The following is a 17,993-nucleotide window of genomic DNA, read 5'->3' on the forward strand; positions in this document are numbered from 1 at the left end:
CTGTTGAAGATATTCAAAGCACAATGTATCAGTGAAGGAGGTGACAATTATATCTACATTTGGATTAATTTTTTCAGCTTTCCTTATATTATCACAACTACCAGCTGCGGTAGAAAGCAGAACAAATATGAATAGTAATAGTGGAAGTGACATTACACGCATTATTCTGCTTTACAAATTTGAGCCACTCAGTTGTGTGGCATTTGAGCTCAATTGGTGAAAGAGATGAGGAGAATGGCATTGTATTGCATTCATAACTTTTTCATCACTGTACCCGCCTATATTCAAGCATGTCACTTTCAGGTTATACAGTCACTTGAGCTCATTAGCACACATGAAAGACGTAGTGTTGTGGTGGTATTTTACATTTGCTCACTTAAAATGTTGGATTATCTTTGAACACAAAAAATAAAGGAACAGGAAAGATAAGATTATATCTTTGAACATGAAAAAGGAAGGAACAGGAAAGATAAGTTTATCTTTCTGGGCAGTTTACAACTTTTTGCATCATGAGTTAGTTTTTGCAGCCAAAGTTGGTGAGTATGTGACAGAGTGCTATCGAAGCTTAGCATCACCAAAACTATATAAGTATTCAACATCAAGACTCCAACATGATTAGTCCATATTATGATAGCATTTCTCGGAACACTAAGCATATGCATCAAGAGATAGGCTTCCGCTGATTTGTACATTCCCACAACTTTGTACTTCTTCCATGTTCAGTCTGCAGAAGGTATTGAAAGCACAATGTATCAGTGAAGGAGGACATAGCTTAGTGTCTCTTGCACAAAGGAGTTTTCAGTATTTTTTTTTTTTTTATCATAATGCCAACAAGAATTTGGTTCTTTTTACGAACAAGATGTCGACAAATCTGCGAATCTAGAAATTCATTTTGGCCAATTCAACCTTCTCGAACTGTTTGTTTTTAAGAACCAAAAAGATTTGTGCCAAAATAATAAATGCTAAGAAGAACAAAAATCCTTGGACAAGCAATGGATCTTGAAGTACCATTTCTCCATCTCCCTGACCAAATCCGCCTACATTAGGATTACTCGTTAATGGTTGATCAAATTTGATAAATTCGCCCTCGGAAACAAGAAGTTCTGGTCCAGGAGGGATAATACCAACCACTTGACGTCCATCCGACGCATCCCTTATGGTTATCTCATATCCACCTTTTTCTTTTCGTGGCAGTAAACAAAGAAATAGATCAAAGATTTTCTCGTAACTTGTCAGAAAACAGAAAATTCCAACAAGGAATATTATGTGACGCTATTAATTTTCCTTCTCTGGTGCATATTGTCCAAGTAGGAAGTAAACTTTGCCAAGTATATACAAAGATACTTCAGTAACCTATTAACAACATAACTCATTGGAAAATTCAGAGTCATATTTTAGTGGGAATACTGCATCTTTACTCACATTAGGATGAGTACATTTTTCTGAAGTTTGCGATGGGATATCATGCATTAATGTATTGTACAGCAGCACCTATTGAAACATCTTGATCAAGATACAGCAGCCTCAACTCCAAATGCGTCGATGGGCTGATTCTTGCAGCCTGCATCACAATTAATCAATATCTGAGTGAATATTATCCCATCATTGCGGAGAGTTAGCAATCCCGTGTATGTTTCTGGACTTGAGGAGTAACATATGATATGCAAACAATTCAAGCCATGCCGAAGAAGAAAAGAGATTATACAAGAACAACAATTTGAAAGAACAAATGCTGGAGTATATTTACCCACAAAATGAAGAAAAGAAGAACGGAAATAGAATTTATATGTCTGAGGGTGTATTCCTTACATGCGTTCTGCAAAAGAAAATTACATTGGTCAAACTCTGCCACATATAATGAAAATGAGGAGGTAATAAATTCGTCTGTACTCACATATTTTCCCAGGGTAAAAGTGCTCATAACTTGATCAGTTATAAACAAGGACCTGAATATCCCCCATCATATCTTCAACATCTTGCTTAATCTTCAGAGCAGATTCTTCAAGTTGAGGGCTCCTCCCCAGTTCGATACTTTTTAATGAACAAATATCCCCGAAACTAGGCGGAATCTCCTCAAGCTTACGACAGTACCGCAGTCGTAATTTCTCAAGCGCAGGAAAGGATTCCTCTCTAACCTCCCACTTAGCAAGATTCACTCGCTGCAACGTCAGACATTTGAGTTTCTGGAAGGTGTCTTCCTCCCCCATGTTCCATCCTTCCCCCTGGATGATTGCGTCTTCAAGGTACAGATCTTCAAGCTTGGGCAGTTTCGCTATTGTTGATAGTGAACCGGATGTCAAAGGAAACTGACACAACCACAGCTCTTTCAAACTCGAAGGGAAATAAAAATCCCACAACGACCTATTTGTCGCTACAGAGAGAACACTATCATTTGAATTTGAACTTTCAAAAGTTACTTTGAGAGATTCTAGTTCATTTAGGAAGTCCAATTTAGGGAACCAATATCGCCCTGTTGAACAATCCCATGATTCCTTGAGATTAAATCTAAGCTCTTGAAGATTGGGAAACCTTTTGAAAATATCCTCTGTGTCTTTTGAATAAGAAACTTCGAGTCCGTGTATTAATCTCAAGTTCTCTGACTTTGAGTCCTCTGCTATCAGTATTGGCTCATTCTTATCCAAATCAAAGAAAGAACAATCATCTATGCCCAGCACTCGCAACTTTACAAGATTCCAAATTGTTGGTAATAGTACCATGGGTGGTCCGTATTTATACACCCATAGAGTTTCCAGATTCCAGAGATTTGAAAAAGACGAAGGCAGAGATTTAACTTGTGTCCGAATGTTTAAGTACCTCAAATGAACCAATGTGCATATTTCATTCAGCAAAGAATCATTCACAGTGATACAAAACCTATCCAGTTGCAACACTCTAAGAAGCCTCAAGTGTCTTAGGTGGCATATATCATTATTGTTGTTATATATGTTGTCAGTTATCCTCAAAGAATAGAGGTGTTTACCAGAATGCCTTTTATATTTTGAATCGAACAGGATAAAATTATTATGCCCTAAGTGCCCCTGACCATCCATGTTTATTTGACGTGGCAGATCTGAAGAAGATGATGATGGAGCACTTGAACTTATCTCGTCAAACAACTTTTCCGCTCTTGCTTTTATCAAACAAAAGTCATGCACAAGATCATGAATTTGGCAAGTCTGGATTTTACCTATCTCATTAAAAGAAATAACCAAGCTACTGGAAATTAAATTTTCCAAATAAACATCCATCACTTCTTCCACACTGTTCATCTCTGTGTGTTCCGCAAATCCTTCGGCACGCCAGAATCTTTTCAAAACTTCTACTGGAATTGCTCTGTCCTTCTCATAACTTGCAAAGTAAAGTAAGCACAACTTTAAGGGATCAGGTAAATGGTCATAACTTAATGCTATAACATTCATCACGTTCTCTTCTTTCTGTAAAATGAAGGAATTCAAATTATTTCGAACTTCAAGCCACACTCCTTTTCTTTTCCTTCCCCGCAATGACTCCAGCAATCAAATCAACCACCAAAGGAAGCCGTTTGCAGTTTTGGACTATCTCTTTTCCAACATCCAGTAGTTCATCAGGGCAACTTTCTTTTCCAAAGACCTTTTTCTCTAATAACTCCCAACTTTCTTCCAGTTTTAGCAATCGAAGGTCAAGAGGATCACTGTGGCGTTGTGCATGCATAGCCACTTTCTTTTCTCGAGTCGTCAAAATAATTCGACTTCCTTTCTCAACTTCAGGAAAAGGTCTTGTCAAGTCTTCCCATGCTGCAGTGTCCCACAAATCATCTAAGACTATAAGGTACCTCTTTCCAAACAGATGTTTCCGTAGCTCATCTAAGACAACATCAATATTCTTACTGAATTTCGAAGTTGAGCCAACAACTTGATTAAAAAGTTTTTTCAGCAACTCTATCTTGTCATACTTTTGATCGACTGTACACCATGCACGGATGTCAAAATGACCAAAAACTGACTTATCATTATACACTTTGTACGCCAAAGTAGTTTTACCAGAACCCGGCATACCAGTGATCGAAATGACATCTAGCGTTTTTGGTCCACTGGTGAGCTTCCTAATTATCAAGTATGTCTCTTCTTCAAAACCTACGATTATTTTACCAGATATTGATGATTTACGTGCAACTGGCTTGTTGGGAGAGTTCACAACAATGACGCCCATGTTCTTGGGAATCTTCTTAAGTAAATTTGAGACCTCTTTTTTGATAAGATTGATCTTTTCTATGGCAAAGGGAAGTGAGAAAATAAGATGTAAGAGACCATTATCTCTTACAATAATTGAATCAATGACATCTTTTGTCTCGTATGCCATATCTGAAACACGTGCCCAGAGATCTTTATACAATTCTTGCTCAACATTCCCGAAAAAAGATCTTATGAATTCTAGATCTTCTTTCAGCAGCCTGATTTCTTCATTTATCAAAGCAACTAAATAAGCATTGGAATTGAGCAAATCGTTTAAGTGTCTAAGTAGAAGATGCATGAACAGGGGTCCATCACTCATGGGAAAGCAGAGTTGAGATAAGTCCGGGGCTTTCAGGTAAACATCTTTGAGTTCTCTCTTTAGGAGTTCAATATTTTTGAGCAATCCTAGAGTTGCACTATTTGTTTCTTTGGTACTCTCTCCATTCTTTGATTTCTCTTCTAAGTTGCGAGCAATAGTTGATATGTCCCTGGTAAGTGCTCCAACACGTGCTAGGAATTCAAACAACTTGCCATTATGAATAAAGTCCTTAGGCACATCAGTGAGAATGATTAATAGGAACTCTACCATGATATGAATGTTTCGAGCCCCTGGAGTGCTAGCGGTAATAACATTTATCATGTGATCTTGTAGATGAATCAGATATTCTCTAAGAATGTCCGGAGAGGTTTCTAGGAGTTTCTTACTAAAGTGTCCAACTTCTGCTGATGTTGAAGCGTTCAAATTTGTAAAACATATGTGCATAACCTCCAACTGAGTTGGAATAATCTCCAAGAATAGATGTTCTAGCTTGAAGAGTCGAGAGTGTCCACCAATTTGATAAGGCCATAGGAAGCGTCCTACTCTCTCAGCCATTAGTTGAAACTGAGGTAAGACATATTCAACAATCTCATGCCCAACACACCCATTCACTATCAACTCGTGGAAATCTCTTATGTTGCCACATACATTCTGAAGAATCTCATATTCAGTCATGAATGGAGAAAGTTGTTCGGCATGATACTTGGAAAGATGATGGAGATTCAGAAGGAGGAAGTCCAGCTCCAATATCAGCTTTTCAGTTAGATCCACGTCAACAACTTTTTGAATTTCTTCATTCTTTAAGCTCTCTATGAAATCCAGAACATTGAGAGTGTCCTTGCGAAGGGTAGATAATGACACCTACAAAAAGACCAAACATTATATGAAATTATCACAAAGAAAGACAGTTAATTCTCTATATATTATGTTCTTAGAGTTTGAGCAACTGGTTATGTATCCAAAATAAGCATGTCAAGAAAATGGTTTACTATGGATATGTTCAGCTGGTGCCCCCCCCCCCCCTCCTTCAATTTACTAGATTATGCACTAAAAAGGGCGATGGACGATTTAGTGAAGATATATTCTAACCATTCCGAGGAAGAGATGAATAGAAGTAACTGTCAAACATATAAACACAACCTCTTGAAAATCATAACTAACCAGGATTGATAAGCTTTATTATGTTTAATTGTTTATTTATTCTTACAACAAGAAGTTTATAATTCTATCAACAAGTTCCTATTCTTTGTTATAAAATAGTGAATGCACATGTCTGTGACAGCACAAACTTGCTCGTACTCGATATTTATATCAAATCATACTAACTTATAATGGTTAAGCGATTTAATAACGTAAGAACATATATTAAGTTAAATAAATTTATGTGGAGACACGTGGCATGTATCTGTTGGTTTAGTATATAAAGTCATAATTAATAGGAAAGAAATAAAATAAAACAAACAAGAAACAAAATTTATCCGATTCATTATATTAAGAGAAAAAGTAGTACGGACGTCATGGATTTCAATATCTTCAACCATAGGTTCATTTGCTGAAGTATGAAGTGAAGAAACTGAAGTAGAGGTGATTAAACGAAGGAGGGAATAATCACAACATACATCACGGATTTCAATGTCTTCAACTATAGGTTCCTTTGCTGAAGTGGGAGGAGCAAGTTTCTGCAAATAAACACCAATAGCATTAAGGTACAATTCCGATCGCCCGTGAAATCCCACAATAGCTACACCTTCTTTCATCACAAGTGAAAATGGGGTTCCACTAGCCTCACACCCAAATGGTCCATAATTCTTTGCATTAGTTATAAAACATAGAGATTTTATAACCGAATGGCCATAATAACGTCCAAATGTCCCCTTGATGCCTTTTAAATATTCCAATGAAGTTGCCTCAATAACAACCTGCGATTATTGCAAATCACATATCGGTTAAATAAGTAGCAAAGTCGGGAATTTTGACAAGAATTCATAAAAGTGCAAGAATGTCATATTAGGATTCGGAATCTGTGACCTAAAGCAAATTTGGAGACTTAGTTAAATCCTCTCAATGCAAATGTAACACTCCTCAAATCTATAAAAGTTTCAAGACACGCTAAATATAGAATTTAATTTAATTTATTTTGTATCTTAAATTATACTTCTAATACGAATTTAAACTCTTGTGATTAATTTTGAGTTACTTCTCTATTTATAAATAATTGGATATAAAATTAGGAGAATATTAATAATTTTAATGTTATTAATTATTAAAAGTGTGTATAATTAAATACTAGTTAAGTCAAAAAAAAAAAAAAAAAGAAGAGAAAACAAAAGAAAAAGGGCACGTGAGCCTTAAGCCCATAAAAGGCTCCTGGCAGGCAAAAGCGTGACAAGCCTTAGCCCTTTAAGGCAAAGGAACAAAGGGCTTTAAGAGTTGAATAGAAACAGAACACTGTTCTGTTCACGCAAGGCACGCAGACATCAAAAAATAAAATTTTAGGGTGCTTTACCAATCACTAATTCCTGAACTCAAGTATGTAAAATTCTCTATTGTCAATTATCCTTCAGTGGTAATAAGTAAGAATTGAATAGTTAATTCCCTTTTCCCCCTATATCAACAGTAAATTCCATGCTTAGGTGTGAAACTTTAAAATTAATTAAAATGCACTGATTGTTGTAGAATCAATTATTTGACGGGTATAAATTGGACTAGGGCCTACGTATTGGCTCAAGGAGTTTTGAGGTGAGTTGATATAACCCTTTACTAAAGTGGTTTAACTCACAAAAATATGCATACAAGGTGTTTGATGAATTGCTTAAAAGGGTTTATATTTACTTAATTGGAGCGAGTGAGTACCTATTAACTTAAAATTGTTCTAGCAAAAGTTTAGATGATTTATTATGATATATGTGCATAAATTTTCATATTTTTGTGTTATTCTTATATGCCATTTTCATGTTGAAAATTTATGAAGAAGCAAGAATCTTTAGAAATACTTTTGAATATTTATTTCATTCTTATGCCATGTTTTACATGTAAGGATACCAGCATGGGTATGTATATGATGTCCCAGAAAAGATTTAGACTTGAAAAATCCCAAGAAGAAGTTTTAGAAAGAAAAGATTTTTTTGGGAGTATCCTTTATTCTGTGAAGGGATCATCGTCCAGGCCGAGGGTCGTAAGCAAGGCATTGACTTCTTGAAACTACTTGTGCCAAAGTAGGCAGCACATGAGCCAAGGGTCCCGTTGCTGAGAATTTACTTAACCATGCTAAGGTATGATACATGAGCGCTGAGAACCATGAAGCGAGTGGCACCTCGTGGATTGCGCCTATTCGATCAGGTTGGGATCGAACCCGTGACTAAGACAGAAATAGGTCAGGATAGTTAGAACTCTCAAAGTATAAAGTGAAGTATTTTATTCTTTTGGAAAGAAAAGAAAAGAAAAGAATTTCTTTTAGAATACTCATAAACTGTTATTATGCAATTATTTTAGAACTGTTCTTATAAGCTTTATGTTTTACATGCATTTAGAATCTTTGCTCGTAATGCATATATGTTACTAAAGTTTCGTATCCTATCGTTGAGACTCACTGAGTACAATGGATGGTACTGACGTTCTCTTTTGGGAACCTAAGTTGGTTTGCGGTACAACGTAGGAACCGGTTTTGCAGGCGAGCAGGCTACGGGTTAGGACTTCCCTCTCTTCCAGTGCTATTGGTGATCTTCGGTTTTGTTCGTGGAGTATTCTTTAGAGTCATCTTTACTTAGCTATTTCTTTGTTTACTTTGAGAACTGGCCAAGAAATCTCATGTCCTGAGCAGTGCGTCAGTTTATCAGTAGAGGCTTCATAGACACAGTCGGTGGGTTAAGATTCAGATGTTTTGATAATAACTTAGCAGTATTTCATTGGCTATTACGAATAAAGTTTTGGAGTTGGTTTATTTTAGATATTTAAATTAATCAAAAGTATTTGGTTACAGTATTGCCTTATGGTATATAAAGTTTGAAGTTATAGTAGATTTGATAAGCGCAGATGGTTCGCTCGGTCATCTTTAGTGATCGGGTGCCGGTCCTGGCTTGTTTAGAAAATGGGTCGTGTCAAACTTGGTATCAGAGCCTTAGGTTTATGGAGTCCTAGGGGTCTATGAAGCCGTGTTAGTAGAGTCTTGTTTATGGGTATGAAGCGCTCCATACTTATAAACAGGAGGCTACAAGCATTTAGGAAAAGTCTCATTTTTTTCATGCTTTAGATCGTGCAGTAGATCCTACCTCTAAGAAATTATCTAATGTATTTGTTTCTCCAAAAATCGCAGAAATGGATCGTACTCACAACTCTGACACCGACACTCAGGATGCAACTCAAGAAACTATTGCTACTATTGTGGCTCAAGGTAGAACTAAGAAGGTTTCGAATCATAAAAGGAAGGGTAAATCCATAAAGGGGGTTCAAGTACCCCGGGTTGAACATGAAGAAGGGGTGGAGCATGATGATCCAGTACCTTAGGATCCAGTACCGCCCCCAATAGCAGCTCCGGCTCAGACAGCTATATCTCCAGAGGTGGGTTAGATGTTTAATGTTGTCAACAGTACTATGGAGATGTTTAAAGCCTTCATGGCCAACCAGAACGAGAGAAGAGATGAGATTCCACCTCAATCAAATAGACAGAACAACTCTGAGCTCTCTAGAGTGAATGAGTTTTTGAAGTTGAGTCCTCCATTGTTCCATGGTTCTATAGCTGATGAAGATCCAATGTTGTGGCTGGAGGGGGTCAAGAAAGCCCTTCGAGAGATGAAGGCATTTGATGATGAAGCTATGGAGCTGGCTGCTTACCAGCTTAGAGATATGGCTGGCGCTTGGTTTGAGATGTGGGAAAAGGAAAGAGATGAAGATGATGGCCCGCCTACCTGGGAAGAATTTGAAGAGGCCTTCATGGCTAACTTTATCCTGAAAGAGGATAGGAAATCTAAGGCTACAGAGTTCGATCAGCTCAAGCAAGGGAATAAAAGTGTGCAAGAGTACTACATGGAATTCATAAGGTTGGCTAAGCATGCTCCTCACATGGTTAAGACAGAAAAAGCAAAGATTCGCAGGTTTGTTGGCAGTTTGACTTACCACATTAAGGATACGACATCAGCTGCAACAGTAGGAATGACAGCTTTCTCCTCCGTTGTGGGATTCGTCAAGCACTTAGAAAAAGACAGGTAACAAAGGAGAGAAGAAAAAGAGCATAACAAGAAAGCCCGGACAACGGGCAGGTTTAATGGTACATCCATTGGAGGTGGAAGAGATTCCTATAATAAGGAGTCATTAGCATCAGCTCAGTCCAGTCATCAGTTAGGTGGTGGGTCTTTTTTCAGATGTACTCAGAGTTATGGAAACCAGTCTCGCCAGAATCAGAATTTTAGGACATCATCCTCACATAGCCAGAGTCATGCTGAGCAACATTCACACCAACAAGGTCTTTGTGGAACATGTAATCGGCAACATTCAGGATAGTGCAAGCTCGGGTTTCATGGTTGCTATCATTGTGGAGACATTGGTCATATAAATGCCAACTGCCCAAAGTTGCGACGTAATTTTAGTGGTGGATCAACTCGTCCTTCTAGTTCCTCAGCTATTGCAGTTGCACCACCTCGGGCCCGTGGTTCTCATAATCAGACCGGGCATGGGGCAGGCAGAGGTGCAGATCGAGTTACTCAGGGAGGGGTACAACCCCGTTTGTTTGCTACACTTGATGTCAGAGTGCAGAGGCAACTGCAAAAATTATTACAGGTATACTTTTAGTCTGCTCACATAATGCTTATGCCATAATTGATCCGGGTTCAACGTTTTCATATGTGACTCCATACTTTGCAATTAACCTCGGGCTAGAACTTGAACAACTTAGTGAGCCATTCCTAGTATCTACTCTTGTTGGCGAGTCAGTGAAAGTCACAAGAGTCTATAGAGGTTGTATAGTTTCAGTCCAAGGTCGCAACACCAAGGCCGATCTCATAGAGTTAGAAATGGTGAATTTCGATGTGATCATGGGTATGGATTGGTTATCTTCCTGCTATGCCATGTTAGATTGTCGTGCTAAGATAGTCAGGTTCCAATTTCCAAATGAAAAATTCTTAGAGTGGAAGGGTAGTTCAGCATCGCTGGTAGGTAAGTTTATTTCTTACCTTAAGGCACAACGAATGATCTGTAAGTGGTGTCTCGCCTATTTGGCTCACATCATTAATCCAGAATCAGAACCACCAGCTCTTCACTTTGTGCCAGTTGTTAGAGAATTTTCAGAAGTTTTCCCAGATGACCTTCCCAGACTTCCTCCTGAAAAAATCATAGACTTTGGCATTGATCTCATGCCAGGCACTTAGCCAATATCTATACCTCCTTATAGTATGGAACCAGCAGAACTTAATGAGTTGAGAGAACAGTTGAAAGACCTTCTTGACAAGGCCTTCATCAGGCCGAATATTTCACCATGGGGGTGCCCCGGTCCTGTTTGTCAAGAAGAAAGATGGGTCTCTCAGAATGTGTGTCGACTATCGGCAGTTAAATATAGTTACCATTAAGAACAAGTACCCACTGCCAAGAATTGATGATTTATTTGATCAACTTCAGGGTTCAAAGTACTTTTCAAAAATAGACTTGAGCTCAGGGTACCATCAGTTGAGAATCAGAGAAGAGGATATATCTAAAACAACCTTTAGAACCCGCTACGGGCACTATGAATTTCTAGTAATGTCCTTCGGGTTAACAAATTCTCCAGCTGCATTCATGGACCTCATGACCAGAGTTTTCAAGCCATTCCTTGATACCTTTATTATCGTGTTTATAAACGATATTTTGGTATACTCTAAGAACAAGGATGAGCATGCAGAATACCTCAGGATATCCTTGCAGGCCTTGAAGGAGAATGAACTTTATGCCAAAATTTCAAAATGTGAGTTCTGGTTGCAGTCAGTGGCATTCTTAGGACACGTGGTATCTAGTGCTAGACCCTCAGAAGACAGAAGCAGTCAAAATCTGGCCAAGGCCGATAGCGCCAACCAAAATCAGGAGTTTCTTGGGGTTAGCTGGCTACAATATAAGGTTTGTAGAGGGATTTTACTCACTTGCAACTCCATTAACTAAGTTGACCCAGAAAGCAGTTAAGTTCCAGTGGTCAGACGCTTGTGAGCAGAGCTTTCAAGAGTTAAAAAAAAGGTTGACCATTGCACCTGTGTTAACCTTGCCGACAAGTTCGGGTGGGTTCACAGTGTATTGTGATGCCTCCAGAGTGGGTCTCGGTTGTGTTCTTATGCAAGATGGAAAAAGTTATTGCTTATGCTTCCAGGCAGTTAAAAAATCATGAAAAAAACTACCCCACTCACGATTTGGAACTTGCAGCAATGGTGTTTGCATTAAAGATATGGAGACACTACCTTTATGGCGAGCATTCTGAAGTGTTTACAGATCACAAAAGCCTCCAGTACATTTTCAAGCAAAAAGAATTAAATTTGAGACAGAGAAGGTGGCTCGAGCTATTGAAAGATTATGACATCAATATCCTTTATCACCCAGGCAAAGCTAATGTGGTAGCAGATGCACTTAGTAGGAAGTCAATGGGTGTCTTAGCCAATCTTGCAGTACAAAGGCGAACTTTAGGTCGAGAAATTCAAAAAGGGGCAAATGATGGAATTAGATTAGATGAGACCGAAGAAGAAGGTATAACTGCTTATGCCTTAGTGCAATCCTCTCTAGTTACGCATGTTAAGGCTAAGCAAGACGAAGATCCGTACTTAGTGAATTAGTGAAGTTAAAAGAAGGTGTTAGAAACAAAGAAATCACTTCTTGCACTCTAGGAGGTGATGGATTTCTGAAGTTGAATGATCGGTAATGTGTGCCTGATGTAGATGGTCTTAGGAAGGCCATAATAGGAGAAGCTCGCAGTTCGAGGTACTCTATCCACCCAGGTGCTACCAAAATGTATCTATACTTGAAAGAGTTGTATTGGTGGAAAGGCATGAAGAATCAAGTAGCAGATCATGTGGCTAAATGTTTGAATTGCCAGCAAGTCAAAGCCGAACATCAGAGGCCTGGTAGCCTAGCTTAAGATATAGAGATACCACAGTGGAAATGGGAGATGATTAATATGGATTTCGTAGTAGGTCTACCTCGCACATACCGTAAGCATGATTCAATTTGGGTTATTGTAGACCGACTGATAAAGTCAGCGCATTTCCTACCAGTAAAGATGACAGATTCCGCAGAGCAGTATGCGCAGTTGTACATTAAAGAAATAGTCCGATTGTATGGTACTCCAGTTTCAATCATATCTGACAGAGGCCCTCAGTTCACGATGCATTTTTGGCAAGCATTTTAGAAAATATTAGGTACCAAGGTCAATTTGAGCACTGCTTTCTATCCGCAGACCGATGGTCAGGAAGAAAGGACCATTCAGGCTCTCGAAGATATATTGCGAGCATGTGTTATAGATTTTGGAGGTAGTTGGAATGATCACTTGCCACTTATAGAATTTGCTTACAATAACAGCTATCAGGTCAGCATTTGTATGGCTCCTTATGAAGCATTGTATGGGCGAAGATGTAGGTCTCTAGTGGATTGGTTTGAACTAGCAGAGGTGTCGTTGATTGGTCCAGAGTTTGTTTGTGAGGCCTTAGAGAAAGTTCAGCTAATTAGAGAAAGACTGAAAGCGGCTCAGAGTCGTCAAAAGTCTTATTCTAACAAAAGGCATCGTGACTTAAAGTTCATGGTTGGTGACAAGGTGTTTTTGAAAGTTTCACCAATGAAAAGGAGTTATGAGGTTTGGTAAGAAATGGAAACTTAGTCCTAGATTTATCGGACCTTATGAAATTCTAGAAAAGAAAGGAAACGTGTCTTATGAGCTAGCGTTGCCGGTTGAGTTGTCCTCTATTCATACTGTCTTTCATGTGTCTATGATTAGAAAGTACATTCATGATGAGTCGCATATAATACCTGCCGATACCATAGAAATTAAAGAAGGCTTGACTTATGAAGAGGTACCTATAGAAATTCTCGATAGGCAAGTAAGAAAGTTGAGAACAAAAGATTTTGCATCGGTAAAAGTTTTGTGGAGTAATCATGATTCAAAAGAGGCTATGTGGAAGGTCGAGGAATATATGAGGAAGAAATATCCATATTTATTTGAGGAAAAAGGTATGTGAACCTAAGTTTGGTTTTGCATTTATATTTTATTTATTAAATACAAGTTCGCATGTGTTTACGTCTCTGCTAGATTATACTTAGTTGTTGAAGTAATTTAGTTTTTGTCAGAGTATATTTAGTTATTTAATAATTTAGTGTCATGCCAGATTACATTTAACTCATTAAAGTGATTTACTATTGCTAAAGTGTTGTGCTTTAGATTCTTGTTGGTTATTGTGGTACCTCCTTGTCGGAGTGTGAGTAATTAATTTATGAGCTGTATATGGTGCCTATGAATGGCCTGTTATGGTATATTTTTTGGTTGTTGTTGGTGTAGTTGTGATATTTATGACAGGGATATTTCTTTGGATAGTCCAATTTACAAGGGAAACTCTGCCAAATTTTTTGAAAATTTAGGGAGTTAGCCAAAATTTTGAGTCCCTTGGAAGAGTGAGTAGTGCTAAGAAAACTTAAGAGGTTCAAGGACCTAAGGAATGATTGTTAGCTTAAGAATAAGGCCCTAGCAACATTCGAGGAAGAATGTTTTTAAGGAGGGAAGATTGTAACACTCCTCAAATATATAAAAGTTTCAAGACACGCTAAATATATAATTTAATTTAATTTTTTTTATATCTTAAATTATACTTCTATTACGGATTTAAACCCTTGTGATTAATTTTGAGTTACTTCTCTATTTATAAATAATAGGATATACAATTAGGGGAATATTAATAATTTTAATGTTATTAATTATTAAAAATAGGTATAATTAAATACTAGTTAAGTAAAAAAAAAAAGGAAAAACAAAAGAAAAAGGGCACGTGAGCCTTAAGCCCATAAAGGGCTCCTGGCAGGCAAAAGTGTGACAAGCCTTAGACCTTTAAGGCAAAGGAACAAAGGGCTTTAAGAATTGAATAGAAACAGAATACGGTTGTGTTCACGCAAGGCACGCAGACATCAAAAAATAAAATTCTAGGATTCTTTACCGATCACTAATTCCTGAATTCAGGTATATAAAATTCTCTATTGTGAATTATTCTACAGTGGTAATAGGTAAGAATTGAGTAGTTAATTCCCTTCTTCCTCTATATCAACAGTAAATTCCACGCTTAGGTATGAAACTTAAAAATTAATTAAAATACACTGGTTTTTATAGAATCAATTATTTGACGGGTATAAATTGGACTGGGGCCTACGTATTGGCTCAAGGAGTTTTGAGGTGAGTTGATATAACCCTTTACTAAAATGGTTTAACTCACAAAAATACGCATACAAGGTTTTTGATGAATTGCTTAAAAAAGTTTATATTTACTTAATTGGAGCGAGTGAGTACCTATTAACATAGAATTGTTCTAGCAAAAGTTTAAATGATTTATTATGATATATGTGCATAAATTTTCAGATTTTGGTGTTATTCTTATATGCCATTTTCATGTTGAAAATTTATGAAGAAGCAAGAATCTTTAGAAATACTTTTGAATGTTTATTTCATTCTTATGCCATGCTGTACATTTAAGGATACCAGCATGGGTATGTATAGGATGTCCCAGAAAAGATTTAGACTTGAAAAATCACAAGAAGAAATTTTAGAAAGAAAAGATTTTTTTGGGAGTATCCTTTATTCTGAGAAGGCATCATCGTCCAGGCCGAGGGTCCTAAGCAATGCGTTGACTTCCTGAAACAACTTGTACCAAAGTAGGGAGCACACGAGCCAAGGGTCCCGTTGCTGAGAATTTACTTAGCCATGCTAAGGTATGATACATGAGCGCTGAGAACCATGAAGTGAGTGGTACCTCGTGGATTGGGCCTATTCGATCAGGTTGGGATCGAACCCGTGCCGATCACACGGTGACTAAGACAAAAATAGGTCACGATAGTTGGAACACCCAAAGTATAAAGTGAAGTATTTTAATTTTTTGGAAAGAAAAAAAAAGAATTTCTTTTAGAATACTCATAAACTGTTATTATGCAATTATTTTAGAGCTGTTCTTATAAGCTTTGTGTTTTACATGCATTTAGAATCTTTGCTCGTAAAGTATATATTACTAAATTTTCGTCCCCTATCGTTGAGACTCACTGAGTACAATGGATGGTACTGACGTTCTCTTTTGGGAACCTACGTTGGTCTGCGGTACGATGTAGGAACCGATTTTGCAGGCGAGCAGGCTACGAGTTAGGACTTCCCTCTCTTCCAGTGCTATTGGTGAGCTCCGCTTTTGTTCGTGGAGTATTCCTTAGAGTCATCTTTACTTAGCTATTTCTTTGTTTACTTAGAGAACTGGCCAGGAAATCTCATGTCCTGAGCAATGCGCCAGTTTATCAGTAGATGCTTCATAGACACGGTCGGTGGGTTAAGATTCAGATGTTTTGATAATAACTTAGCAGTATTTCATTGGTTACTACGAATAAAGTTTTGGAGTTGGTTTATTTTAGATATTTAAATTAATTAAAAGTATTTGGTTACAGTATTGCCTTGTGGCATATAAAGTTTGAAGTTATAGTAGATTTGATAAGCGCAGATGGTTCGCTCGGTCATGTTTAGTGATCGGGTGCCAGTCCCGGCTTGTTCATAAAATGGGTCGTGACAGCAAAGGAAGCGGCAAACTTAAATATGAAGCAACAAGTGCATTCACATCTTTGACTTGACAGATGCTTATCTAACTATAGATTTTACGTTGTGTACACTGGAAATGCAAAAAGTTGCTACACTATCATATTAAGTTGAGCTATAACATGATTTTTCATATCAAGAGCCTGATAAGGTAACTTGAAGGTAACTTGAAGGCTGTAAGATAAATGAATCTGCCATTACTAGTTTAATTGTCTTAATAAATAATGTTTTACATAATTTGAGCTCATTGATATGACATGACACAAATTTAACTTGAGAAGAAAAAGGTGACAATCATGAGAAATAAATATGTCGACCACAATTTTTTGGACTTACCTTGTCTCTTCGACCTCCATCCCCACCAAACTTTGCTGAGTCTATGGTAGTACCTTGTTCAGTAACGGTTCTGAACATAATGGAATCTATAATATCTCCATGAGCAATCAATATTTCTTTAATGGGACTTTTCAACTTGTAATTCCATTCTGATTCACCAGTATTCCCTCCCCATGGCTCCACCAATATCGAGTCCGCTTGATCGTAACTCACTTGATATCCCTTCACGTACATAACAAATCATTGGATCCATTATCAAATTTTATCCCTATTTTTGTAGTATTATTTTGCAGTGAAGAAAGAATGAATATTTCTTATGATCATCTGTTCCTGATCATTGTTGGCGATTTGCTTCGATTTTTTGTCATTTTCCCTTTCTCTTAATATTTCTTATGATCATCTGATCCTGATCATTCTTTTTCTTTGTTAAGTTATTCATTCTATATAAGGACTTAGAAGAGTAACATTAAGTCATTAGTTTTAAGAAAGGGATCCGTGCTTGTGTGTAAGTATGAGGTGAAGTAAAGGAATTAGAGGTGATTAAGCAAAGGAGTAAATAATCACAACATATGACACCTCAAACCAACACTACTAGCACAAACTAATTATGACATACCTCAAAGTTTGCTAATTCCCCTTTCTCTCTTTCTCGGTCAATTTGTTTTCCTCTTTCCATGATCTGATGTATAAACTTTATCAGGAGAAAGAAGTAAGAATACAAAGAAACTGAAGAAAGAAGCATAAAAAGTCATAGCAGAAAATATTTTTGCAGATATAGCCATGCATAAAAAGTAAGTGTTTTTTGAAGAATATTTCCCCATCCGAGTACCAAAGTTAAACACATTTTTCTTAAGTTATTAGAGACTAATTGACTAACCTTTTTAGTTGATGTTGAAGATGAAAAATCTGAGAAATGGATTTAGAATGAGGCAACAGAAAGTATGGAACGGTTGCTTCTTTCTGTTCTTGTGTATGTATGAATTCTCCCCTTTTCAACAAACCAACAGTTTGAGATAAGAAGTTGAAAATTCGTGTGGAGGAGAAGAGATAAGGGTATACGGGCACCAAAATCACGAGGTTAGGGAGAAACAAATGACAAAAAATGGTTGGGCATTAAATTTGAAAGTGTCTTAAATATATTTCCGAGTAGTTTCTTTAAGTTATGTAAAAGTGAGCAATTTTTATATATTTGATAAATTGTGATGGTTAGATTTAAACAGAATTGTGAAATAAAAAGAGATAGAGGGAACTCAGATTTGAAGGTGCAGCTTATATAGTTTCTGCTATTTTTGGTCTATTTCTTGTGGCTAGTGCAGCACAATGAGGTGCAATTCTTGTTTTTTTGCCATATTTCTAGTGTCCG

General features: G+C 37.3%; 1 pseudogene; it reads right to left on the reverse strand.

Moving 5' to 3' along the window:
- Positions 1-414: 414 nt before the first annotated feature.
- Positions 415-17,927, reverse strand: LOC142178952 (putative disease resistance RPP13-like protein 3; annotated as a pseudogene).
- Between the last annotated feature and the right edge of the window lie 66 nt (positions 17,928-17,993).

This window comes from Nicotiana tabacum, unplaced genomic scaffold (genome assembly GCF_000715075.1).
Source record: "Nicotiana tabacum cultivar K326 unplaced genomic scaffold, ASM71507v2 Un00085, whole genome shotgun sequence".
Taxonomy (NCBI): Eukaryota; Viridiplantae; Streptophyta; class Magnoliopsida; order Solanales; family Solanaceae; genus Nicotiana; species Nicotiana tabacum.